Source organism: Herpailurus yagouaroundi, unplaced genomic scaffold, assembly GCF_014898765.1.
Source record: "Herpailurus yagouaroundi ecotype Mexico unplaced genomic scaffold, PumYag 140, whole genome shotgun sequence".
Lineage (NCBI taxonomy): Eukaryota > Metazoa > Chordata > Mammalia > Carnivora > Felidae > Herpailurus > Herpailurus yagouaroundi.
This window is the reverse complement of record NW_024412395.1, coordinates 87,547,336-87,573,778: the sequence shown is the minus strand read 5'-3', so window position 1 is coordinate 87,573,778 and position 26,443 is coordinate 87,547,336. Positions and strand designations below refer to the sequence as shown.

The window sequence follows — 26,443 nt, the reverse complement described above, 5'->3', positions numbered from 1 at the left end:
TAGAAATGTGTCAGACAGTTGTGCTTAGCAAGATGGGCTCATGTGTTATACTTTGTTCATTATAATCTGTAATTTTGTTGATGACTGTGGATTTCAGTGGATGCTGACCAGAGCTGTTAGACTCACACATAACTCCATTCACTTTCTTTTTCCTGGATACTTCCTGCAGTGGGTCACTGGCATAATGGTTACAGCAAAAGTCTACTTAATAGAGTGGAAAGAGAAGTTTTAGAGCCAGCCAGACCTCTATGTAGCAAGTTACTCAATTTCATCTGGCCATAATTTCTTCATCTATAAATTGTAAATTGTAATATCTACTCTCCTGTAGAAAGATTCTAAGGACTAGGAATAGGCTAGGGAAAGCTTTTTGTATAGGGTCTGACGTATATTCACCGATACGTGGTACTGGTGTTATGACACAACTCAATGAATTGGGTAGGACTATTTGTCAAAACAGTGAAAAGAAAAAGTGTTGCTATTTATCATGCATTTTAGAACTTTCAACATGGCCAGACATCACAATCTCCTGGGATCCTGCTTAAAAATTCAGAGTCCTGAATTTCATTTCAGGGATTCTAATCCCAGAGGTCTGGAGCGGGTATAGGAATCTATATCTCTCACAGGTACTTAATACGATCTCTAAGAGGGTGACCTGGGATCCCAATTTGAGAAATAACTGGTATATAATATATAACTAATACTATTAGAATAATCATGAGTTTTTTACTGTGACTATATCAATTAAGAAAAGGAGGATATTGTTCTCAAGATACTAGCTTAGCAATAGCTGTTAATTTTTGTTATTTTTAATTGTATAGGCTTAGCCTTCTATAAGCGATCTAAAATAATCCCAAATATTTTTCCTAGTAATTTATGGGTTATTTATCTTCTCAAAAAAATCTGAGTTTAGCTTTTTGTGTGTGATAGACTCTTTATAAAATTCAGTGGAAGCTTTGGATCAACACCCGTGTGGCATGACCTTTATTTGTACAAAAGCTTGCTGGGTCCCATTCATGTACTAGCTGGGATCTAACAAACCTCACGTTAAAAGCAGTTGGACTAAAGAATTAGGTATTAACCATTTGCAGTTTATTTCTGTACTCTTTAGATATCACAGGTCTAAAACATGATTATTGTGCAGTGGAAAAAATGTGACCTTTATATATCTATTTATTCTCAAGTAGCTTTGATTGCTTATTCTGTAGGAGGTTTGGAAAGAATAGCTCTTTACAAAATTGAATTGGAGAATTCTAATAAGGAGGCTGTTTATTCTGTTAAAATAACACAAGTTTCTACTTTGGATAACAAGGAATTCGGTAAAAACAAACTTAAAATGCCACAGATTCTACCACAAGTTTTTGTAAAACAGATATGTATTGCCCAGCAAGTTTTACCTTTCTTATTGCATCTAAGTCCTGGGAGAGAGATGTAAGGCAATGTACATTTCCTTTTTGCTTACATTGTTCTAAGACGAAAATGCTTCAATGGCCCAATGCTCTTGGGAAAAAGACTAAAACATTACCTTGTTCTGGAATAACTTGCCTCACTTGGATTTATTTATCTCTCCCGCCTCATTCTATGCTATGCCCTCCCCACCCCCCCTCCAACTCCCTGGTCTCCTATTATACCAGCCTCCTGGCATTGCCCCTTATATGCCATGCTTCTGTAGTCACAAGGCTCTTGCATGTGCTTTTGGTCTATCTAAAATGCTCTTTTCTACCTTCTTTGCCTAGTTAAGTATTAGGTATTCATAGATCATTACTAAATTATCCTCCCTGACAAGGTCAATTCATGAATCTCTCCTTCATAGCATTTTTTATAGTTCTAATTTTTCCCTTATTGATGTAATTATTTGACCTAAAGCTTTTTCCCCACTAGACTTTAAGCTTCACAGGGACGAAGACCACAGCTGTTTTTTGCTACCCAGACCATAAGGACTTGGTGGTCGATAATGAATTAAAAAAAAAAATGCTTTCATCATATCGTTACCTACCTAGCATCTAAAATAATACAAAACCCAATAACCAGCTAAAAGTCTAGGAATACCTCTTTGGACTTTTCTCATGCACAAAATGAGGGCTTTTGAGTAAATAATCACTGGGTTCATTTTCAGTTTTAAAAGTCAGTGACTCCACAACTCAAATGTCCATCAATTGATAAATGGATTAAAAAATGTGGCATATTCATTGGTGGAACATTATTTGGCCATAAGAAAACAATGAAGTACTGATTCTTGCCACAACATGAATGAATCCTTGAAATATTACGCTGAGTGAAAGAATCCTCTCTCAAAAGACCACAAGTTGTATTACTTCACTTACAGGAAATGTTCAGAAGAAAAGGAAAATCCACAGAGACAGAAACTAGATTAGCAGTTGCCTAGAGTATAAATGAGGTGGAAATGGGGAGGGACTGCTAATAATTATGGGTATTCTTTTAGGGAGGGGATGGAAATGTACTAAAATTAGGTAGTGAAGACAGCTACATAACTCTGAATATACTAAAAATCTGAATATACTAAATCTGAAATATACTAAGAAAAATCTGAATATACTAAAATTGTACAATTTAAAAGGCTGAATTTTTGCTTGTGAATTATACCTCAATATAGTTATTACCAAAAAAATCAATGACCCATTGGCTATGTTAATTCATAATATATCTAATCTAAATAATTCAGTAAACATTCATCTTTTTAGAAGTTAAAGTTTCCAAGAAGTTTAAGCCCAAGGAGTAGGAAATCTTCCCATAGTGGAACAAAATATTCAGAATATTCATTCAGAGGACTTCATTGGTTACTATACATTAAACACTAAGTTATACCTACTTAGACTGTTTTAAAAAATGCATGAAACACCCTCCCTGATTGCAAGGAGCTTATACAATCATACCTGAGATGGTAATTATCTACAACACAAAGCACAGGGTGAGAATACAGATGAAACTGTACAAATCAGGGCCTACCTGGAGCCCAAGGAGAGATTATGTTGAATTTCAATTATTCAGGACAGCATGGTATTTAAGACAAACTTTATAGTTACATATGATTTGGACAAGGAAGGAAGAGGGATAGAAGAGAAGAAATTGATGGCTCAGGTCATGATCTCATGGTTCGTGAATTCAAGCCCCGTGTGGGGCTCTGTGCTGACAACTCAGAGCCTGGATCCTGCTTTGGATTCTGTGTCTCCCTGTCTCTCTCTGCCACTCCCTGACTCATCCTCTGTCTCTTTCCATCTCTCAAAAATGAATAAACATTAAAAAAAATTAAAAAAAAGAAGAGAAGAAATTGAGAAAATAGTAGAAGCAAAAGAAGAGAAGCAGGCAATGAAAATTACAAGTAACTGGTACACAGGGAATTTGGGGGGAATTGGAAATGTAGGTTGGGGTCATATGAGAGAGAGCTTAGAATCTTAATTGGGAGAATGGATATTTATTCTACAGTAACGGATTCCTTGGAGGTTTTAGATAGTTTAGATTTTATGAATCAGTTGACTTTTAGGAAGATTAATCTTGAATTGACTGGACTTGGAAGAGCTGATCAATTATATGTAGAACAAGTGTTTTGGCATAGACCAATAGTCATGGGATAGTTCATCAATAGGGTGGCAGGATGAGGAAAAGCTAGCAAAGACAATAATGAAGAAACAAGACAAGTCAGTACTCCAAAATCTAATGAAAAAGAGATCTCAAGGAGAAATGGGTGGCTACTAATAATATATTTTATGCATGTGCACCATATTTAATCCTGGACAGTCTTTGGATAGTTTATAATTTGTCTGAGGTCTCACAGTCAGTGGTAGGAGGCAAAGTCGACTGAAATCAGGTTTTCAGTTTTCTCTCCACTGAATTATTGCTGTGGCAAGAGAGGGCATTCAGTCTAAAGGCTGGGAGGCAACCATTCAATTTTTAAAATATGATCAACACAGGAGATCTCTCAAAAATGTTTCCAGTAAGTAGTAGAGTGAAAGAAAACATCTAGCAAAATGCTAAGAAGACAATAGGACAAATGGGAAATGAAACAGTAAGAGGAGTAGATATGTTAGAGGAGTTTGCAGAACAAGGGGAATAAGAAGATGGTAGCTGGAAATCATGTAAGCAATAAGCTTTTAGCCTGGGATTTTCATAATGAGGTATTCTGTTGTAAAAAGTTATCAGACTTGTCAGGATCTAGCAATGGACCAGAGTCAACAGGGGTAAGGCAGTCACATGATATTACACTGAAGGCTCCTGAAAGGGGGTGGGAGAATAATTTATTATATCTCAAAGTGTGTTTGGTATGGACTGACCCTGGATCAAATTTTATGTGATTTCTTCACTAATTCATCTTAGTCAACAGAATAATTGTTTCTCCCAGTATTTAAGTATATACCTCTTAATTTAGTAGAAGGGAAAAAAATTAAATACTCAGAGCATCCCTCAACTTTTGAAAATGTTTCAAATGATAAATTGTATCCAATGTTTATATTGTTCCCAGCTCTATTTGAAAGTAGAATACCTCCTACTTGGAAATGTACCTTGAATATATATCGTGTAATATAAATAGTATTGGTGATTGAATGAATTTGCTATTATTTTATTATACCACTGCAGATGCTATTAGTTTTTCTAATCATTAAAAATAAAGTCACTGAAAAATACATTTAAGGTTAATTAATATTTCTGATGGAGTTTAATAGGAACACAATAGCAAATAATATATTTAATATCATTAATGCTATAAGTTTACTGTGGAGTCCTCTTCAAATATGAATATGAGATCTTCTTTATCATGTGTCACTGGAGTTAGCATGTGACATTCTGTGATTGTTATTGTTTCTTTAAATGACAATTTAATTATGCAATTACTCAGCTCCAGAAAGGAAAGACAGCCTCACAGATAGATGTAAAAGCAAATGACTCACAGACATGATCTCAACTATCAAATGTCATAATTATTTATTACATTCAAAACGATATCATCAAAACAAAGGGAGGGATTTGTACAGATTTTTCCAAAGCTTATATGCCCAACTTAATAGAAATCGATGCTAATTAACTGGTTTCTGATTAAATTGGATCCGCAAAGTGAATCTCCTGTAACTTTAACACCAATGTCCTCATTTCTTTTTCACATGTTAATATCCAGAAACACAACCTGCTCCTTTACTCTGCCTGAAAACAAAACATGTGTTCATCCCTGGCAACTCTGCATTTCTTATATATTTTTTACCCATGGACATATATTTAGAAATAGCCTTCAAGTTATTTTCTGAAAGAGCCAGAAATCAAAATGACTAAACAACTTATCGATAATAGCTCTCTGTGGTTGTGTCAAGTAAATGGGTAATTTTATTTATTTATTTATTTATTTATTTATTTATTTATTTATTTGACAGAGAGAGAGCATAAGCAGGGGAGAGGGGCAGAAGGAGAGAGAGAGAGAAAGAGAGAGAGAGAGAGAGAGAGAGAGAGAGAGAGAGAGAGAGACTCTCAAGCAGGCTTCATGCTCAGCATGGAGCCTGATGCGGGGCTCTATCTCTGGGATCATGACCTGAGCTGAAATCAAGAGTCAGATGTTCAACCTACAGAGCCACCCAGGCACCCTGTAAATGAGTTATTTCTTAAAGAGAAACCTTGATATATGATTTTAAGTGAGGGAGACCATTCTGCAAATTTGGAAAATTTCTTTTCTACGGGGTCCTCTCAGCATAATGTGAATACAGATCACTGACAAACTGAGCGTCAATCTGCTCAAACTACTGATGAATAGAGCCAGAAGACTGAATTTTTAAAATTGTTTCTTACAATAGTCCAGCAGCTTCTATCTAAATATTTTCCTTTCAGGGCTATTTACTCACTTCTGCATTCTCTCTCTCAATCACTTTCTCTCAGTATATTTCTGCCACACCAACTAAAATAAAGTGGGAAATTCTGGACTATGTTTAAAATCTCTGTCTCTCTGATTATGCATAATATATCATAACTATATACTCTTGTTCAGCCCTTGAAGTTTTTAGGATTTCTGTGGGGAGGCTGTTAGGCGTGGGAGTTTATTTCAGTCTGCAGGGCATTGTTTTGGGATTTGCCGACACTAACACTTTGTATTTCCTGTCCCCTTATGCAACATGCCTGACAAATTATAATTATCAGTGTTTTCTTTTACAGAAGGATAATTATTTGTTATTTTTACTTAAGCAATAAAAAAAACTGAACAGTGTTCTCCCCACAAACAAGACTCAAATGCACAGGGTTATTGGCCTGCCAGTCTACATAATATGGAAAAATCCCAATTGCTCTCCATAAAACAGACTGCCATTTTCAGTTACTCCAGCAAAAATGCCAATGATAATTTTATAGAAATCCTTCACAAAAATCTTCCAAGAGAAAGCAAGAGAGTCACATTAAGAAGATCTCCTTTATGTTTTAGTTTTATATTTAGTTTAATTATATTTTAATTAAAATACTGATATTCATACCAGACAACAAATGTATCACTAAAATGATGTTGGTAAGATTCTTAATCCTTTTTGCTACAATTTATGATTATGCAGAAAGGGCATTGAACTCCCTATGTGACAGTCATTTTACTTAATGCAAAGGCCAAACTACCAAATTAGCTCATCTGGATTAGGGCAGATTAAGATAGGATTTGTACAGCATTCTTGTTTCAAGGGCACTAGTCACAGACTTAATGAGTACCTTGGTATCTACCGGGAATGCTAAATTGAAGCTATGATTAAACAAATGTAATCATTCTAAGAGTAAAAGTCTGTTCGTCTTCCTTGGTACCTACCCTAATCTACGGCTTTCTTTTTGGTACCTCTCCTTAATGCTGGAGAGACCCAGTGAATCTCAGAGGTAGAGTAATGCAAACTAGTGAATGCACACACTACGCAAAACGAAATCCTCCAACAGACCACGGGACCTGCCACCACTCAGCAAGGCAGAACCCTTAGCTCACTGGAATGTGTAACATGTTCCCCCAAGGCAATTGCACATTCCTCTGTCCAGCAAAAGCAGGACATCTGTGGCTTTACCTTGGCATTATGTAAACTTTTCCAAATCTGATTTTGCCACCTGAGCACACACATCCTGTAGATTGTTAGATCAACTTTGAAGCCAGTAACAGTGCTTGTGCGTTGTCCCACCGATGAAAAGATCAGAACAGTACTGAAAAGAAGGGTCCTCCTATATAGCATTACATTTATTCAGAAAATTGAGATTCTGCCATAAATGGGCAAAACAATAGCTATCATGTTATTTAGCCAAAAATGGAGGACACAAAGAAATGAGCAAAGGTTAAACATGGATGACAGAGTGTGAGTGACCCCTCTCCCCACTTAGCTATTAACAGTGAGCAAAAGGAACTTCCCACCATCAAGCAGAAAAGCTTTGAAAACTTACCCTTAAATGTTTTCTCTGTGTCTACATATCAAAGGTCAACAGAACATCATTAGGGAAGGTACTGTTCATGTACTAGTAGGTTAAGCCCCACTTTCAAGTTTTTACATCAAATGAGACAATAACTATGAAGGCACACTGGAGATGATAAAGCTCTCTCTATTGATTATTTATTAGTATTATGGTCTTCCTAGGCATCAGTCATGGGCAACATCTTAGGTAGAAAAAAAAAATAATACCCATGCCATATTATAGTTTCCACATTGTACTTTGACCTTAAATAGAGTAAAGGGTTTCTTTTTCCCAGACATTTCTTGGCCTCAGGTCTATTTGGACAGCCAATCCTATTCAACCAACTATCATGCCCACGCTGGAAGCCAGTTTGACTCCTGCCTGGAGTTGAATGAAGAGTGGCTATGCGCAGCCCGTGATCCTCTTTCTTAAGGATATTTTATCTTTCTTTGATATTTAAGGTTAAACAGTTTCTGTTGTAAATGGGCTCAGTTCAAGCCCTTGATTTTTGAACTTAAGATGTCTCTGCCTGAGTCATTAGCCTCCCTCCTAGGGCTGTCAGAGAGTGTGGTCGGTCGCCAGAATATCTCTTGCCAGTCTGATTCCTATTTCCAGAAAACAAGGCAAGTCATGAAGCCACTTTAAAATCTGGTAGAGAATTTCCAACGTGTAATATTGATTTTCAGAAAAGTGGCACCAAGTCCCGTAGGAAGCACTTCACGTTTACAAAGATCCTGTTGGAGAATTAGTCCAGTTTTGGTGTGCTCAAAATCCACACTAAGGTTTTTACAAGAACCTGAGTCTTCTTTGTCTCTTTCAGTTATCAGGAGAGCTGCTTCCTTCAATGAGCTGATTAAAAGAGATTCCCAGGGCAAATGTGCACTTTTATTGGGAGCGGGTATTAATTATCAATCTGAGTAAAGACAGAGTTTATTTCTGTATTCATCTTCCTATTTACACTAACTCTTCAAAGTGCTGGGATTCTGATCCAGTGAGCTAAATGAAAGCTCAATCCTTCTGACAGCAAAGGGGATGCCACGATGGCTCTGCGTCTGTCTAAAGAAGAGCATGCAGAGAGCTCAGCCACACTTAGTTCATCACTGAACGGGTAACTGATTGCCTCTCTGTATCCTTTGCTAATTCTACCTAAATGTATTTGAGGGAAAAAAATATTCCTAACAGTTTTTACATTTGCTTTAAAAGTCAATTACAGGGGTGCCTGGGTGGCTCAGTCGGTTAAGCGTCTGACTTCAGCTCAGGTCATGATCTCACATTCCGTGAGTTCAAGCCCCACGTCAGGCTCTGTGCTGACAGCTCAGAGCCTGGAGCCTGCTTCGGATTCTGTGTCTCCCTCTCTCTCTGCTGCTCCCCTGCTCATGTTCTGTCTCTCTGTGTCTCAAAAATAAATAAAAACATTTAAAATAAATAAATAAATAATAAAAGTCAATTACAGTTTTAACCCCAACGGTAAGTGAAATCTACCAACTTTTTTCTTTTTAACTGAGACTGGATTGTTTCATGTTAAGGGAAAACAGAAGGCAAATAAATAGTTGAGCCTTGTTTGAGCTGAACTGAAGGTAAGGCATATTGGTCAATTTCCTTTTTTAACCAGATAAAATTCAAAAGATGAACAAATAGTTTAGAAAAACAACCACCACATTATATGCCGTTGAGTCAGATGTTGTATACGTTCGTTTGGGAGATTTGTCACACCACATGTCTGTGAAGAAAGGAATTTATGAAGTTCAACCTTAAAGTTTAGGAGAATTAATGCACGTCACACAAGTAAACAACCTCCTTTCCCAAATGTTGTCAAGTAGTCAGTTTTACAATTTACTTTCAGTTTTGTAGATACAATGTGTACATCTTTATAGATTAAAATCTATTTTATAAAATATTAGTACTCCTTCAAAGAAGACTAAGATGCTGAATACTGTTTATTCTTTCTTATCTGTAGGTCCTCTATAGCAGAAAACTACATTGCCAGCCAAATGTAGTTTGACCTTCCTAGAATTGATTTGTAGCAGATGCAAGAATCATTATTGATGAAACCAGAATCAATCAGTGGTCTTCTCATTTACACACTTGGTAAGTCATTAGTGACACAAGGGGAGCAAACATTAAAGAAATAAAAACTCTCAGGAGCATTACCTTAATAGCATATTGACTTCCAAGCTCATTGCATTTCAGACATAATTCATGAGTTTTCTTTATAAATAAGGAACAGCTATTCACCTTTTTTAAAGCAATGTTTTAAATAGCAAAGATTATTAAATACCTTATGAAAATAAGTATTTTTCCCTCTAGATAAAAAAAAATTCATTTTCCATAAAAGTAAAACATGGCTAAATTTAAGCCTAAAGGAAAATTATTTTTTTCATGTAAGATGTAGAAATGAATGAGACACCTCGTCATGAAAATGTTCTGAAAATTAAACCCTACATTATGACTAAAGAGAAAAACAAGGATAAACTGAAAAAAATTAATTGACTACCTATAACTTGTGCTTGTCACTAAATATAAATAAAAATAATTGAATACCAACTACTATGATTCACCACTGCTAAGTGCCCAATTGCAATAGAAATGTTAAGTAGAGCCTGTTTTACAATCTAATTTTTATTTGTAGATACAAAATGTAAGTCTTTAAAAATGAAGATTTATTAAGTACTTCACAATCTTGCTAAGCACTTCATAATCCATGTGATATTTGTTTATCACAATTTTGAAGTAAGGACTATTGACACTTATGGGTAAGAAACCTCTCCCTACAGAGTAACTGGCCAGAGCACACAGAGAAACCCAAAGCTACACTGATCTCCGTTATTAGCCTGTCAACAATATGCTTGCTCAGACATAAAAACATGAGCAACGAATCTGTGCACGTAAAGAAAGCACAACCTTAGCCTACAGGAAAGGTTGTACGGTCACAATCCTGGCTCAACTGATTTGTTGAGTCCTGCAGAGAAGGAACAGCAGCGCATGTGAAATCAGATAGCTGAAAAGCTAACACCTGGGGAGGGGAGCCTGCAAATTCCAGGCAGCTGCCTCCAAGATCATGGCCAGTGTCCTGGCTCCACGAGCCCTACAAGGAGGTATACCACTCTTTATTCTGCAACAGGGACTGACAGCTCCTGCAAAAGATAACATCTGTGAAGCAAGAGGCAGAGTGTGCAAAATAATTTCTCAATAGTGTACCTCTTGAAGTCAAGCAATAATGGAGGCTTGTGACGTTGGGGATCGGTAGGGATTGTGATGTCAGTTAAGGGGAAAATGTTTATCTGGAACATGTTCTGGTGGTGGACAATCCTGAAAACCAGCTGTAGAGAAGACAGAGCCTAGAGAGCTGAGAGCAGCTGGTTGGTCTGGAGGCTGAAAATAGTGAGGAAAGGCTTAGAAAAATCTGCATTGCAGATAAACCTCATGGGAGACAGCTGAACTCTTAACATCTCCCCAAGCCAGCTTCTCTCCAGAGAGCAGAGTGGCCTCAGGTGTTGTAATTTGGAATGTATATAATTTCCAGGCCTTTCTGGAGACCTTGGGTAATTTAACATAATTTTATCTTTTCCCTTGCTGCTTTTCACCTGTTTGTTGGTTGGTTGGTTGGCTGGTTGGTTTATGTAGTAGAGCAGGCAGAAGGGAGAAGCGGGCTACAATAAACAAAACTGTGAAGTACCCTCAACACTTCTTTTACAGGTCTTATCTTTTATTTAATGTTGGGCCTTGTCTTTATCACGCTTCTACCCTTCAGCTTTAAAACAACATAAAGGAAGAACCAAGCATCTACCTTGTCTGTTAAGAAGAGGGTGGAGAAATAAAAACTTAGAAAGTCATAATAATCACTAACAATTACAGGGCTTCCGCTACGCGAATTACCTTCGTTAACTCCTGCAATATTGTAATAAGGTTGTTTTTGTCACTCCTGTTTTATACATCTGAGGTTTGATAAATTCCCAATTTCTCATAGCTGATGAGGGGCACAACCTGGATTTGAAGCCAAGGGTATCTAATTTCAAAGTCTGTACTTATTTCACTACCTTATAACCCAGCATTTGTTAAATGCCTTTAATGTGCCAGACATTCTGCTTGCAAGGCAGTTAATAGCCATAGCCTCTAGAAATTCCTGTTCTGTTGGGATGAAGGCACTGTTAAAGGGCTTTTTACATTGAGGCTGTTAATATTTTTTTAAAAAACTTTTCTAAAAGACTTCATTTTTCTAGAATGTATTTCCCCCAAAATTTAGAATTCTGTAAACAAATACCTGTAATTAAAGTCTAGCATATGATCACAAGAAAAGTAAATATTGGCAGAAAGGGGGAGGATGATGACATGGACTACAGAGGACTTTTCTTTTAAGTTTATTTATTTAGAGAGAGCAAGAGCACTGAGGGGACAGGGCAGAGAGAGAGAAAGAGAGAGAAAGAATCCCAAGTAGGCTCTGAGCTGTCAGCGTGGAGCCCAACGTGGGGCTCGATCCCACAAACCGCGAGATCATGACCTGAGCCAAAATCAAGAGTCATACACTTAACTGACTGAGCCACTCAAGTGCTCTGAGCATAGAGTAGTTTTAAGGCAGTGACAGTATGATAGTATAATCATAGATATATGTCATTATACTTTTGTCAAACACCAAGAATGAAACCTAACGTAAGCTATGGACTTTCGGTGAATTATGATCTGCCAATGTTCATCGTTGGTGGACAATGTATCATTCTGGTGAGGGATGTTGATAATAGGGGTGGATGGCCATGTGTGGGGGAAGTGGGTTTATGGGAAACCTCTGTACTTTCAATTTTATTGCAAATTTAAAACGCTTCTAAAATATAAAGTCATAGCAAAGGGGTGGAAATAAAGTAAATAATTAGAAGGAGAGAGCACATAAATGGTTTTAATAATCCAGAAGATGGATGGGATTTTGATAAGTGGAACTTTGGATGAGATATTAGGTATACTTTTCAAGGAAAGTGAAGAGAATAAAGGATCATTCTGTCAGTCAGCATTGTTGTTTGAACACCTACTCTGTATCAGTCCTCTCAGCAGATTCTGGGATTCTGGTTAGGAATGAGACATACAGTCATGGAGGTTCCAGTCTTGTGGGGAGGACATACATTCAACGGATGAATACAAGCGAAAGAAAAGCAGAGCGCCATAGAGAATGTAATGAGCAGACCTGTTAGGCCAGAGGATGCAAGAAGGCTTACCTGGGAAATCCCAGACCTAACCAGTGAACAGGACTTATCTAAGTAGAGGGGTAGACGAAGTGAGAGTAAAGCAGGAGAGGAGGAGCATAGAAAGAGTGTTCCAGGCAAAGAGAATAGAAATATGTGCAATAGCCCCAAGGAAATAAACCCAGGATGGTCCTGGAGAGTCAGACAGAAGCCAGATCATGGATAGGCTTATAGCACAGTTTATAGATTCCTGACTTTATGATGAATACTTATGGCTTTAAACACAGGAATATCATGATTAGATTGCATTTTTAAAAGATGGCACCAGTTACTATATGTATAATGGCTTAGTGGAGGAAGAATTGATGCGGGCAGCTATCGCCGTTGTCAAGATCAGGGGTAATGGGAAACTAATGTAGTCCTTGGGGATATGGATGAAATGGATAGATTTGGAAAATGTTTACGAAGTAGAATTGACAGGACTTGGTAACAGATTGGACCAGTATGTTTTAGGTGACAACTTTTTTTTTTTTTAAGCAAGCTCTACATCTAAAGTGGGGCTTGAGCTTACGAACCCAAAATCAAGAGAGGCATGCCTTACAAGTCAGCTAGGCATCCCTTTAACTAACAATTTTAATATAAATGTTTTTATATAAATAACAATGGCACTTGATAAAATGACATTTCAGAGCCTTTGAAAGTAACTTTAAGTTGTAAAATTGTCATACAAATGATGGTAAGTCATGGAGGAAGTCCAAATAACAGTGGCTTAAACAATAAAAATTCGTTACAAAGTTATCTCATATTCAAAATGTTTACAGAAATTCTAGGCATCACCTCTGAATTCCTACCATAAGAATGGAAGAAAGAGTGATGAAGAGCACACTCCTTCCTTTTAATGTAAGTTTCACACACAATTGGAATTCATATCTTATTGGCTGGAACTGAGTCATATGGTTACACCTGTTGTCAGGGAGGCTGGAATTCTGGATCTTATTCTGACTGTCCATGTGACCACGAACCCTCCAAATAGCAGGGGTCCTATTATTACTGAGGAAGGAAGAGATAATCAATATTGGGGGCAAAAGTAATCTGCACCACATTAACTACGGGCTAAGGCCTTAGAGATGGAGTAGGAACAAATAACACTTACAAATGGTACCTGCCCTTTACAACAACAGAAAATTAAAACACATCAGAATGAACTCATTTTGAATTAGTATTCCACATTTTGTCTACGTCGCTACATACATTTTTTAACCTCAATTATAATCTAGATAGACTGGGTAAGTTAAACAGAGCTTCCCCATCAATAAATATGGCTTTATACTGCTACAAAACAGCCTCAGCTAGGCCAATATTTGAGCATAGTTGTTTATGGTTTCATTTCCTTTACTTTTAGTAGTGGTCATAAAAAGCCAAACAAATGCATTTTATTCACATTCCTTTGGATGAGGCCTTGAATTTAAATTATGTCACTGGATCCATTAACATTTAACTATGGCTGGTGACTTATCCTCTACAGACATTCAGCTTCAGAATGTAATAACTACATGCAGAAAATGAGAATAAATAGCTGTCAGATAGTGAATCATACACGCATCACTCAGCGTACATTCACATTGATTTATTTTGTTTTGTCTGTTTGATGTGTTTTCATTTTGTTTCTAAGAATAAAAGCTATCAATAAGATGCTGGATTTAATAATTTAAGGAAAAAACTCCTTTCATCAATTTTCCACAAATGGTTCTCAGTAGGTTGAAATCAAAGGCTGCTGGGACTCTTAACTTTCTTTCTACATTTAATTTTCTGTTAACATTTCCGCAACTTCTCCGAGTAAGCCACTTTACTGTTATTCTCATTTTCTTCATTTTCCTTTTACTGGTGCTTCATGTCTCAACTTGACTGACAGAGCAGAAACCCTCAATTAACTGAAGCCATATTAAGTCAGTAATATTTTTGTGGCAGCTAATTAACAGCACTAAATTATACTCATTATTATCATAAATATTCACATTCTTAATTTTGCCAATCAAAAGGGATCACACAACATTAAGTCATAAGTTCTTTGCCAAACCAAAAATCCAAATTTGTTTTAAATGAGCTATAGTATATCAACCACATTCTTGGTCTGCTTTTATCTTTGCTTTTCCCTTAGGTGTAAAATATATCAATAAACAACTGCTTATTTAATTATTTCTATTGATGCATAACTTCTGCTTCTTCTGCACTGCATAGTTCTAGTGTCAAACTGGCATCGCCTTGCAATTCCTATTGCATAGGGAAAGGGTTTTCTTGTAACAATGGCCATTCAAGTTTGCATTATTTGTTACTCAGGACCTATGACAAAATCTTTTATGTAAAGATAGCTTATATTTGTATTCTACATTATAGTTTTCAACATGCATTCCTATGTTCCATCTCAACCCAGAAAATAAGATGTTATCTTTATTTTACAGAAAGAAAAAGGCCCAAGAAAGGGAAATATTTTTTTCCAACTGGCTAGTAAACAGTAAAGATAGAACACTGGAATAACAAGTGCAAAAGAGTACAAACTTAGACTGATGCTATGAAAGTACATGGTAAAGAAGATTAAACATGATCGGTAATGGAGGAGTTATCACACCCTTCTCCTTTCTCTAGTTGTTATTAAAATAATAAAAATGTTGAAAATGATGTAGCCCTAGCAAAACCGTTCTGAAGATACCCTAGAATGAAGATAAAGAAAGAAAGAGAAAAATTGCTGCCAGGAGCCCCTGCGTTAACAGAAGAACCTGGAGAAACCCCAAGCTTAGAGTCTTCAAATATAGGGTCCTAGGAAGCTGTGAGACTAAAATCATGGCTCTTCATTAAGAAATGTATTCAGAACAATAGGGACCCTTTCTATTTATTCTTCTTCCCCTTGCTATTACATTTTTAGCTGATAGGAGAAGCTTTTGCCCCCAATGGTGAAAGCAAGAACTAGCCTTTAATAAAAGCAAGTGATCAGTTTTAGAACCAGGTCTAATACAGATAAATCTATGCAGAACTGGAACAATTGTAGGGATTGTAACCTGCTAATGTGCTGGTTACATTTCTGTGCTTCTCCTGGGATACCGGCTTCCTGACAAACTCTGCCCATTTACCCAGCATTTGCAATCAGCTTTCATGGTGAGCGGACGTACATATCTGCACAACTGCATTGGAAACTTACAGCAGCTACCTATCATCTTCAGCCTAGTTCTTCATACATAAAAACAAACAAACAAAAGTCCTCCAAATCAAGACCTTTGAGAAACACCAGCAGCATGAACAAGCAAAATATTTTTAGAAATGACTCCTGAGGAAATAGAGATGGTTCAGGAAACAAGAGAACTTACAATTGTCTTTCTCAGAGAGATTTGAAAGAATATTGCACACTTTGAAAATGAACTTCCTTCCAAAAATGAATTTTAGAAAAGTATCAGATAGAGGGTAAGAAAAAAGTTTCTGGAAATTAATATGTGATTTCCCAAATAAGTAGTTCATGAATTAATTAAAAATAGAATTGGCAGGGCTAAAGGCAAATAATAATTCAGCTGATAAGAAAAAAAAGTCTTGAATATAGAAAAAGGGATTTTAAAAATATGTAAAGAAAAAAGGCAATTAAGACAGATCAATCCAGTAAGTCCAACATTTGTCAATAGGAATCTCCTAAATATAGGACAGAGGCAGGGATAGCAAAAAAAAAAAGGAAGCCAGAGGAAAGTTTCTCTGAGTTAAAAAGATCTAATTTAAATAGGTCATTTCCAAAAGACCTCCGGCAGCGTGGGCAAATTGTCTCTGGTTAAGAATCACTGGTACAGAGTAAAACACTTGGCTATGAGAACAGACAGACCTGGGTTTCCTTCGAGCTCCACTAACCATTAGCAATTTATCTTTGGTGAATATACTTCATTAAACCTCTTCTGTGAATTGGGGATTTAAAAATCCTATCTGCAGGGTTCTTCTTTTTCTTCTTCCTCCTCTTCTCTTCCTCCTCCTCCCTCTTCCCCTTTTCGTCTTCTGAACTGTATGTACTTAGCACATAATATAGATTAAATAAATAAGGACTATTAATATTTTGATTATCATTGTAGTAATGATGATGAGGAAGAGGAGGAGAAAAATGTGTGGAGTGCAGGGTATGTGCCAAGGGTAGTGAGGGATAAGGAGAGGTCAATGTAGGCTTTGGATGCTTCGGTGAGGGGCGTGGGTTATGCTTCCGATCAGCCCTCTCCAATGAAAGTTATCTCATTAGGGAAGTGTACTATAGAAGATAATGTTCTATAAAAATAATGTGGCTATGGAGCACTTGAAATGTGGTTAGTATGACTAAGGAAGTGAAATTTTAATTATTTTCATTTTAATTAATTTAGATTTAAATAGTTGCAAGTAGCTAGCTGCTACCATACTTATTGGCTAGCACAACTCAAGAAAACAAACAAGAGCCAAAGAAAAGTTTGTGTTAACAGTTTGTTTAGGCGATTAATGGGGTGATGGCGTTCGGGGCAGGAAGACAAGATAAAAGCATTTCAGCAACCCTGACAGCTATGAGAACCAGGATGAAGATGGTGGAAAGGAGAATTTGGGGGAGAGCTAGGTCTCCACAATGACAATGTCCTCAGTGGACCCGTACCTGTTGCTGTCTGCCTCAACACACCTAACCTCAGCCCTAGGCCTACTCAATGACCTCTGAGGTTATAATTTTCTTTATATATGCTACCCTCCTCTTTCTACATCTGAGATCAGAATTGGGATCCGTAGCTTCCAGCTTCTTCTTTCTTAGCTCTCATAATTGTCCTAAAAATAGGCAAATCAAAATGCCTGCTTTTACAAATCTTTCTCCATAGATCTGATTTTCTGAGGCTTTAATCATTTTCTTTGTGATCTGAGATTCTTGCTGAGTTACTTACCACTTGCTTAAAATTCTGTGAAACTTGAAACTAAACAATGGATTCTTATTAATCCATCCCTCTGGCAAATGCTTTTTAAATCATTAAGATTACATTTTCTGTGATATATTTAGTCTGATCTCTTTTTCATACTGAAAAGTATAAAGCCATTTCAGTAATAACTGCTATTTTTACTAGTATTTACTGAGCTCCATGCCATATTAATCCAGTACTCTAAAGGGCAGGAGTCTTTTGGGAGAGCAGAGCAATAATGCAGGCCAGGGCTACCTTGGAAATGTGTTCTTTATTTTAGCAGTCAAGTCAGTGCATTATTAAAATATTCCATATTTGGGATGATATACTCATTTATCTGCTTTGGCTACATCTTAGTAGAAAGTAAAAGCTTTAGAGTTAGAGCAAGGTTATGGGCCAAAGATCTACTGTTTTCTAGTGGAGGGACTTGGGTAGGTCATTTGCACTCTCCAAACTTCAGATATCCTATCTGTAATAAATATAACAAGATCTGCCATTCCCATTCCAGAGACTGTTGTGAGCTTTGGGAGGTCACATGCTTTCTAGCACTTAAAAAGTGGTACATAAATAAGTTCTTTCTCAAAGTCTAAATGCTACTTCCTCACTGGTTGTATTATTTCAATAATTTTATAAACCAAAGTCTATGTCTTGGACCTTTTTGTGAGCATATCATAAGAAACAACTAAAAATGTGTGTACACATTAAACTATATATTACATTTATTATTGCCCTTTGACCTATTGGACTATCCACCCATCTTGTAGAGGAAAAGTCTGACCAGTTATGTGACTTACTCAGGACTATGAGTTCATGTATCATTTTAAAATCTTTTCAATGTTACATGTCATATTTCCTCAACTACCAGCATAATCTTAAAAGTCAATCATTTTAGGGATTTCTGTCCCTACTACTTAAAGCAGGCTAGTTATTCTTTTTTAAGATTCTAGAATATCACAAATTTACCTGCAGCTATGCTCAAAATCATGCTAATTAGCTGCTCTTAGGCACTGAGAGAATCCTTAATGCCTACATGTATCTTATTCTGTATATATAACCATGAAATCTTACCATGAGAAAATCCTACAGTAAGCAAGAAAATACTTTTAAGGAAAAGAAAGTAGCAACATTATTCACATTGGAAATAAAACATAAGATCTTCCTGAAAAGAAACATTATCTCTTAAGTTCCTATTCATTGTAAAGAAATATATTTTGGTTGTAAGTGTTAAATAGAGTAGCTTTGTTTTAACAATTACCAGATGTGGACCAATATACATCTGGTGCCTTAAATAGTCATAATCCAAAGTCATTAACACCAGGAGAGAATCTGAAGAAAGGTTAATTCAAACCATCTGTGGCAGACCCAAATGGAATCCACAAAAAAGAGGATTGATTCAATTTCTTTTTTTTTTTTTTTTTGAGAGAGAAAAGGAGAATTTTTCAGGAAGACCAGAGATTATCCTGTGCTACTCTGAGACTCTTAACTGTTGAATAAAATTGCAAAAAGGCAGAGGCATGGTATTCAAATTCTGGGTATTTTACCAATTCCAGTTTGTCTATGCAAAGACCAGTGATGTCCACTATAGGAAGACTAGTTACACACACACACACACACACACGAACACACGCATGCACACACACTCATGCCCAACACTCATTTTCGTAGCTTCATCTTGACTTATGCATCAAGGACATTTCTGAGCAGACAACATAATGAATGCAAAAATGCCCATGACATGGCTTTGCTCCTTAGATACCTCTCCTAAGAGTTTTCCTTGAAGAGATATCAATTTAAGTTGACTTCTCTTCATACGAAAACTAGCATTTACTGGAATTTTTAATTCAAAGTTTCTAATGGCACTGCTCACATCTACCTGCTTGTTAAAGTAAACACCAAATGTCAAAATTACAGTGACAAAGACCACAGATCTGGTCACAGTATGGCCTAGAGATGGGAGCAACCATTTAAACAAAGGATAAATGCTAATAAGTGTGAGGACATCACAAATGTTTAATATGCACTTAAGGTGTTTCTATGTGATTTCTTGTTTTCTTAGATATTTTATTGCTGCAAAGGGTAGTGTAGAAGGAACCAAACAGGCAAATGTTCCCAAGTTCCTGAAGCTATAGAGGAGGACTAAGAGACTCATGGTGGAGGCAGACAGATAACATCCCTCAAGAGTCTGTCAAGGCTTCTTGTGAACACTTAGCCTCTTTGAACACTCTAATCATCTGCAAAAAAACACATCCTTTCTCCAGAGGAATGCAGGTTGCTGCCACCAACCAAAACATTCCACCAAAGATAAATGATTTTGTTGGAAAAAATGCATTCCTTAAATCAGAGACTATTCTCCATACCCTGTAGTCCCCTGTGGCTTTAAGTAGAGTCCCCCAAGGTTTGTATTGGGATGTGGTTGGCAAGAAGATGAGATGTGGACATCCAGGAGCTTTGCCACTAAGCACAGAGGGGCATGAGGTATGTCAAGTGCTAGGGGACCAGAGAATTTATCAGGCTGGTGCTGTGGTGAACATCCAGGCAGAGAGGAGGTGAGAAGTTCAAAGAAATCATGAAACAGGGAAACAGAACTGGAGTTAAGAAACTGGCACAGTGTTATATTGGAAACACATCCTTGAACCTGAGCCATAAGAATTCATTATATGGCATAAGAAACATTGAGCATAGGGCAGAAAGATTGAAATGCCAGTAGCTCATTGTGGTTTGTTTAATGGATCTTTCATAAAACAACTGGCTGGAATTGAAAGAGTCAGAAACCAAGAGAGACAATTCTCTCTTACCACCAAAGAGGTGGGGAAGTATGCAGTGTTGCCACACTAAAAGAAGGGCTCACATTTGACTTGTTCATAACAACTGCTCCAGTTATTTCTAACTTTTCTTGCCTGGACATTCACCTCCTAACCTCTTGCCAATCCACGCATGGTACACAGTCCAGCAGCATCAACATTACCCAGGAGCTTGTTAAAACGTAGGCTCTCAGGTCCCTCCTCAGACCTAATGATTCCAAATCTGCATTTTAATGGGATTCGTCTCTGCTTTAAAGTTTGAGGAGCGGGGCGCCTGGGTGGCGCAGTCGGTTAAGCGTCTGACTTCAGCCAGGTCACGATCTCACGGTCCATGAGTTCGAGCCCTGCGTCAGGCTCTGGGCTGACGGCTCAGAGCCTGGAGCCTGTTTCCGATTCTGTGTCTCCCTCTCTCTCTGCCCCTCCCCCGTTCATGCTCTGTCTCTCTCTGTCCCAAAAATAAATAAAAAACGTTAAAAAAAATTAAAAAAATAAATAAATAAAGTTTGAGGAGCTGATCTCCCTGGGTCTACTCTTACCACCTTATCATCCATTCTCTGAATAACTGTGTGAATAAATCTTTTAATTTTACTTGTACATCCACTGATTATTCCCCCCTCTAGAAGTAAAGTTCCATTAGGGCAGGAAAAGGGCATGGTATTGGTGTTCAATAAATATTCAATGAATGATTAAAAGTGGATCTTCCTCTAGTCGGAAGTGAATTCTAGGGGATATGTAGGGCCCCCAATATCTTTTCTTTACCACTAGGAAAGTCCCACTCTCTTTTCTCTTGCTTTTATTAGGGAACATGAATTTTGTTTACCAAGCCTAAGTCCTTGTCTGTGCTTTTTATCTCCTTTATCTCAGGACCTTTTCTATAATTTTGTCCTTCTTCTGCTTACATATACACCCTCCCTCTCTCTATGTGCCCTCCCTTTGGCTTAGGACTTACCAGGTTACTAAGAGTAAAGTCACACTGCAGTCACTGTCCTCCTTGCCTTATATATTTTCTGTTCTCTTGCCTTTGAGTTCTGGACCTCTTGAACATGTTTTCTTATTACTTTCATATCCTTATGTACTCATTCACTCCTCAAGAACAATTTGACTGGTCTGGAGTCATACCGAGATTCACAACTAGTCCTGACACTTGTGCAACTGTCACAGTCTCTGCTCCTTCATTTACGTGGACAGAACAGAATCTAAAGTCACTGTGATGATTAAAGTGCCTGTCACAGAGGCTGGCACATGGCAGGCGCTAATGTCATCCTAGATTCCCGTGGTTGGAACAAAAGTGAGGCTAGTTTTGAGCCATCAAATAATATTTGACCAGAAGTTTCACAACACAAAATACATTGATGCTTTTGTTATAGAAACATCCCTTGGAAATAATTTGAAATACCATGTGAGAGTAAAATACAATTCCATTGCAGCATTAGGATGGTAGTGAAAGGTTGGGAAACACAGGGGAATAAACATATGCAATGTCTTCATGATAGAATATTACACGGGTGGCAAAATATTGTAAGAGATGCTTAAGTACTCTGAGCAAAAAAAAAAAAAAAGGCAGAATTCAAGTTGTATTGTTCTGATCCCAGTTACATAAATTTAAACACAATAGATGAAAGGAAGAAAGTTAAACAGAATATTAACCACAGGCTCTGGATAGTGCAATTATGGATGGCTATTACTTCCTTTACACTCTTCCAAATTTTACAAGTTTTATAAAACGTGGGTTTATTGTTTTTATAACAGAAAACATTACTGAAATAAATAATATATGCAACAGACTTTTACCTATTGTCATTCTTCAACTTTTTCGCATAATTTGAGTGTTAGCCTTGTTTTCTATTACTTCACCTGTCCTTTTTTTTTTTTTTTTTTTTAATATTTCTTCCTTTAACTTTGTCAATTCCTGTTATTTAGTCTACCACCTAAATGTCAGTGCTATCAAGAATGTTCTCTCAGGTCCTCTTCTCTCCTCTCCTGATAATGTCACCCATGTCCTGTCTCCCCAGTTTCTGTTCTCAGTGTTGGCCCTACGTGATCTGCAAACTACCAGATCAGTCTATCTGCATTTCCAGCCCGTCGTGGCCTAACCCTGCTCCTTCTCTTTTTATCCCCTCTCTCATTCAGTCAATATTTATTGCCTGTACACTACATACTACACAGTCTGCTAGAGACTAGGATGCAACAGAAATGAAAGAGAGCCTCTTGTTTCAAGCAGCTTTTCATGACTTTTCTCCCCTCCTTTTTCCAGTTACCAAATTCCAACATTAGAGGCAGCACTGGGTCCTTCTGCTTTTCATTCTTCTTACTAATCAAGCAGTTGCTATATTCTGCTTATGAGTTTGAGCTCAGAAACATCTTTCATTTTCATGACCTCTTTTTTATGCCCACTGTGTTGACAGTCGCCCTCTTTGAGCCTTTATTATTTCCTGGATTACCATATTATAGCTTCCAAAGCGATGCCTCCTTCAACATACTTTCACTCACAACTCCATCTCACACAGAGCTATAAATTAAGTCACCTGAAAACACAGTTTAGGTCATAGTGGTCTGCTATTCAAAATACACCCAACAGCTTCTCATCAAATACTGAACGGTTTCCTCAAGTTGGCATTTAGGGTCCCCTTTACAATGTATTGGGTTGACCTGAATGGATTTTTATTTTGTAGTTCAAAAGGGGGTAGAATCGTAGCCATTTCAGATGGCACAACTGAACACTATTTCCATCCACACCTTCTAAGAATCCCCTTCCTCTACCCTACACTCTAGAATATAAATGAGATCAGTCTATACTCCCCACTTGTTCACTTTCTTTGGTTTCTGTGCTAAGTGTTGCCTGTTCTTCCTGGAGCTCCTCCATGCATTCTCTCTCCCTGGAATACTTCTTTTGCTACAACTGAGCCTTGAGGCTACTTCTTTGTTTTATTCTGCTGCACCCCACTGGGCTCCAAAAGTGTTCTATTCTATATACGCTTTTCAAGTAGAGCATCTTAATACACGTTTGTAATTGTTAGTGTCCTCAGCTATTTTTCTGGCTGAGTTGTATTTAAGGTTGAAGGTAGTGTCTGCACACTGCATACTGTTGCCAGCTCGTTTGTTTGTTTGTTTGTTTGGTCACTTGAAACTTCTGCCATATTTCAATTAAAAAAAAAGCTTTACAAAATATTGCATCAAGTTATGCTATTTAACACTTGGATATCTGGCTCATTTAGTTATGTGGACTATAATTCAGTAATATGTCTTCATCGTAATGACACAGGAATCCTTTATGGATTAATTTATTTTAAGACTTCCTAATTTCTCTCTGACATTCCTCCTTAAAGAATAAAGTTCTTCAGTTTAAATAAAAAATATATATATTAAAAATATAAAATATACCAGAATTTGATTATGTTACGTATTTGAAGATATATTTAGTCCCACCTTATGCATATGAAAACGAGAATCTACAGGCATACTGTTTGAACCTTACTTCAGTATATGTCACGTGCATAAATAAAATATTAAAGCAAATGGCTATGAGCCAAAAAATCTACTAGGAAAAAAAGGTAGTATGTTGTGGTTACTATGAAGGACTTTGGGCCAGACTTGTGTTGGTTGCCCAGTTGGAATCTCTGTTCATCCATCCATAAAATGGAGACCATACCCACCTCCCAGGATTGTGGAGAGAGTTAAAACAAGATAACCTACATTAGGGGCTAAGGGTAATTATCTAGCACATAGTTAATAACAAAAAAACCATAGTTTTATTAATAAAAATAAATGACAAGAAAAAATAGCATTCTCTAAAACTATCATGACTCTAGAAGTTTCTCTATACATTAGGAAATGATGTCATACTAGTCCACGATGAGCAACAAAGCGTTTAAGAAGACTATGACATCATTTCTAGGATTACAGAGGGAAAGAAAGAGACAGAAAGAGAAGGCCTCCTCCCCACTGCCGCAGCAAAATCTTGGCTGAAGACATGAAGAGCAATAAACAACATCAAGCTTGGGAGTAGTATTTAGGAAGCATCCTTAAAGCAAAACTCATGCTGCAGTTTGGCACCCTTCCCTTGCTGATGAAAGTGAAAAGGGACATTTTAAAAATTCTTTCCATCTTAACCTAAAACTGGAAAAATTCTTTTCTATATAACTTGGAGAAATTTCCACACATGGTTCGCCTGATTTTCTACCTGATATTAATTATCTAATTAATTATTTTTATTAATTAGAGATGATATAATGAATGTTTTGAGTAGATGAAAAAAAAAAAGAAGTACCAAATGTCTGTTTTACAGTGTGTAATCTCATGAAAAACAAGAACAAAAAAGTAACAGAGGAAAAATGCTGATGAAACATTTACTCATCAAATAAGTAAATATTTGTTGAACTCCTACTACGTTCCAGGCACTATTTTATGTGCTGTAGATATCAGTGAAAAAAATCAGTGAATAATTAACCAATGTCAAGACAAGTTTGATTCGCAAAACCGTGATACAGATCCCTGACTCTCTTCGAGCCCAAAAGTCAAATTTAATTCTGATCTGACGCCGTAACAGTCTATTTCAATAAACCCTAGTTGATGACACAAAGTCTGTCAACACACCCCTAGGTATATTTTAAAATGGTCCTAGAAAATGTAGGCACTAAGAGGCTTTAGGTGAGGTAATATGCCACTTTTCCAACACCCAGTAAAATCACAACAGAGCAGATTCGTTCTTATTAACAATATATTGAATACATTTTTTAGTGGTTAAATAGCAACATCATCCTTTTCCAACTCATGTAAATACCCCAATGTTCAAAATTAATATAATGAGTTGCTAAATGATCCTGCAGATTAGGAAACAGATTCTCACATAAAATATATACTACATAGATTTTGTGAGATGGGAAAATACCAAATAGATTTTTTTGCACCAAAAATGAAATGTATTCACTACTCTGAGTGAAACCTAAAACGAGATAATAGTCCCAAGGGTTTTACAATATCCAGGAGGAATAGTTAAGTCCTGTCTGGGGATTCCATACCTGACTCCACTGAGTAATTTCTAAGGAAAAATGCAATATATTTCCTGTATCTCTGAGACTAGTCTATTAGATTTTTGTTCAATATCTGAAATAATGCAGTTTCCTTTTTTTAGAACACACTGATTTATTGTAATGAATTCATTCTCTTGTGCAAAAATATTATGTGATATCGCCTACACTCTGGAAGGGTGGTTACAGTGGCATCTGCCCCTTCCTTCTCTCCCACAATAACTACCCACATTACCAAGGCTCTTAGTAAGTGCTTGTGGAATGAATAAATTAAGGGCCTCATAATACACACTGCAGAGAAAATTAAACGAGGACAATGCATTCATCTCCTTCAACTGGTACAAATATTCACACTCACAGATGTACACTCACATACTTCTGGCATTTCAGGATCTGTCGTTGAACATTAGCTATTTCCCAAGTACATTAAAAAAAAAAAACTAACTTCACTGCATAAAAGATTTCAGACCGATAATCTTGAGAGGAAATACTATGTGAATGCCAAAGAAAGATTTAAGAGATGTTATTGATCTTCTCAGCAAGGCAGAAAATGTCTTCCATTTTTGGAAGGCAAATTTCAAGTACAGCTTTTCTTGACATGAGTGTATGTTGAAGTCAGAGGTAATCTTAAGGAATTAAACAAAAGGTATTACCTGTAATTGCCATCTCCAATCAATACACATCGTGATGCTGAATTCGAAAATTAATATTTTTCATGTAAGGCATAAGGCCCAGGATCAATGGATTCAACTTGATTTCATGGCAAGATGAAGGATTACTTTCTTATGCCAATAAAGCATATGTAAAATCAGTTCTTTTAATAACTGACAACCTCAGCCTTTAAACATGGTGCTAAAGACTGAAGCATCAGTGAAGAAGTTACAATATTTTATTCGCAAAACCTAACAATACTGAGTCATTCCTAAGCTCTTGTCTCTAGCGCTCATTCTACCTGGGAATTTACCAGCGTTTCATTTACCAGTTTAAAAATATCACTTATTAGCAGGATTCCCTCAGATAAAATCATTACTTTAGTATAGTTCTGTTAAATTCAAATGACTGAATTTTCATTAAGATAGAGAATTTTGGACATTTTTTTTAGCTGCTATCATAATAAAAATCCAAAAATA

At 36.8% G+C, this 26,443-nt stretch overlaps 1 protein-coding gene across 43 annotated transcripts in view; it reads right to left on the bottom strand.

Annotated features, from left to right (window-relative positions):
- MAP2 (microtubule associated protein 2) overlaps nucleotides 1-26,443 on the bottom strand; it is a 284,671-nt gene that overhangs the window by 114,592 nt on the left and 143,636 nt on the right. The gene's annotated exons all lie outside the window — the stretch shown is intronic.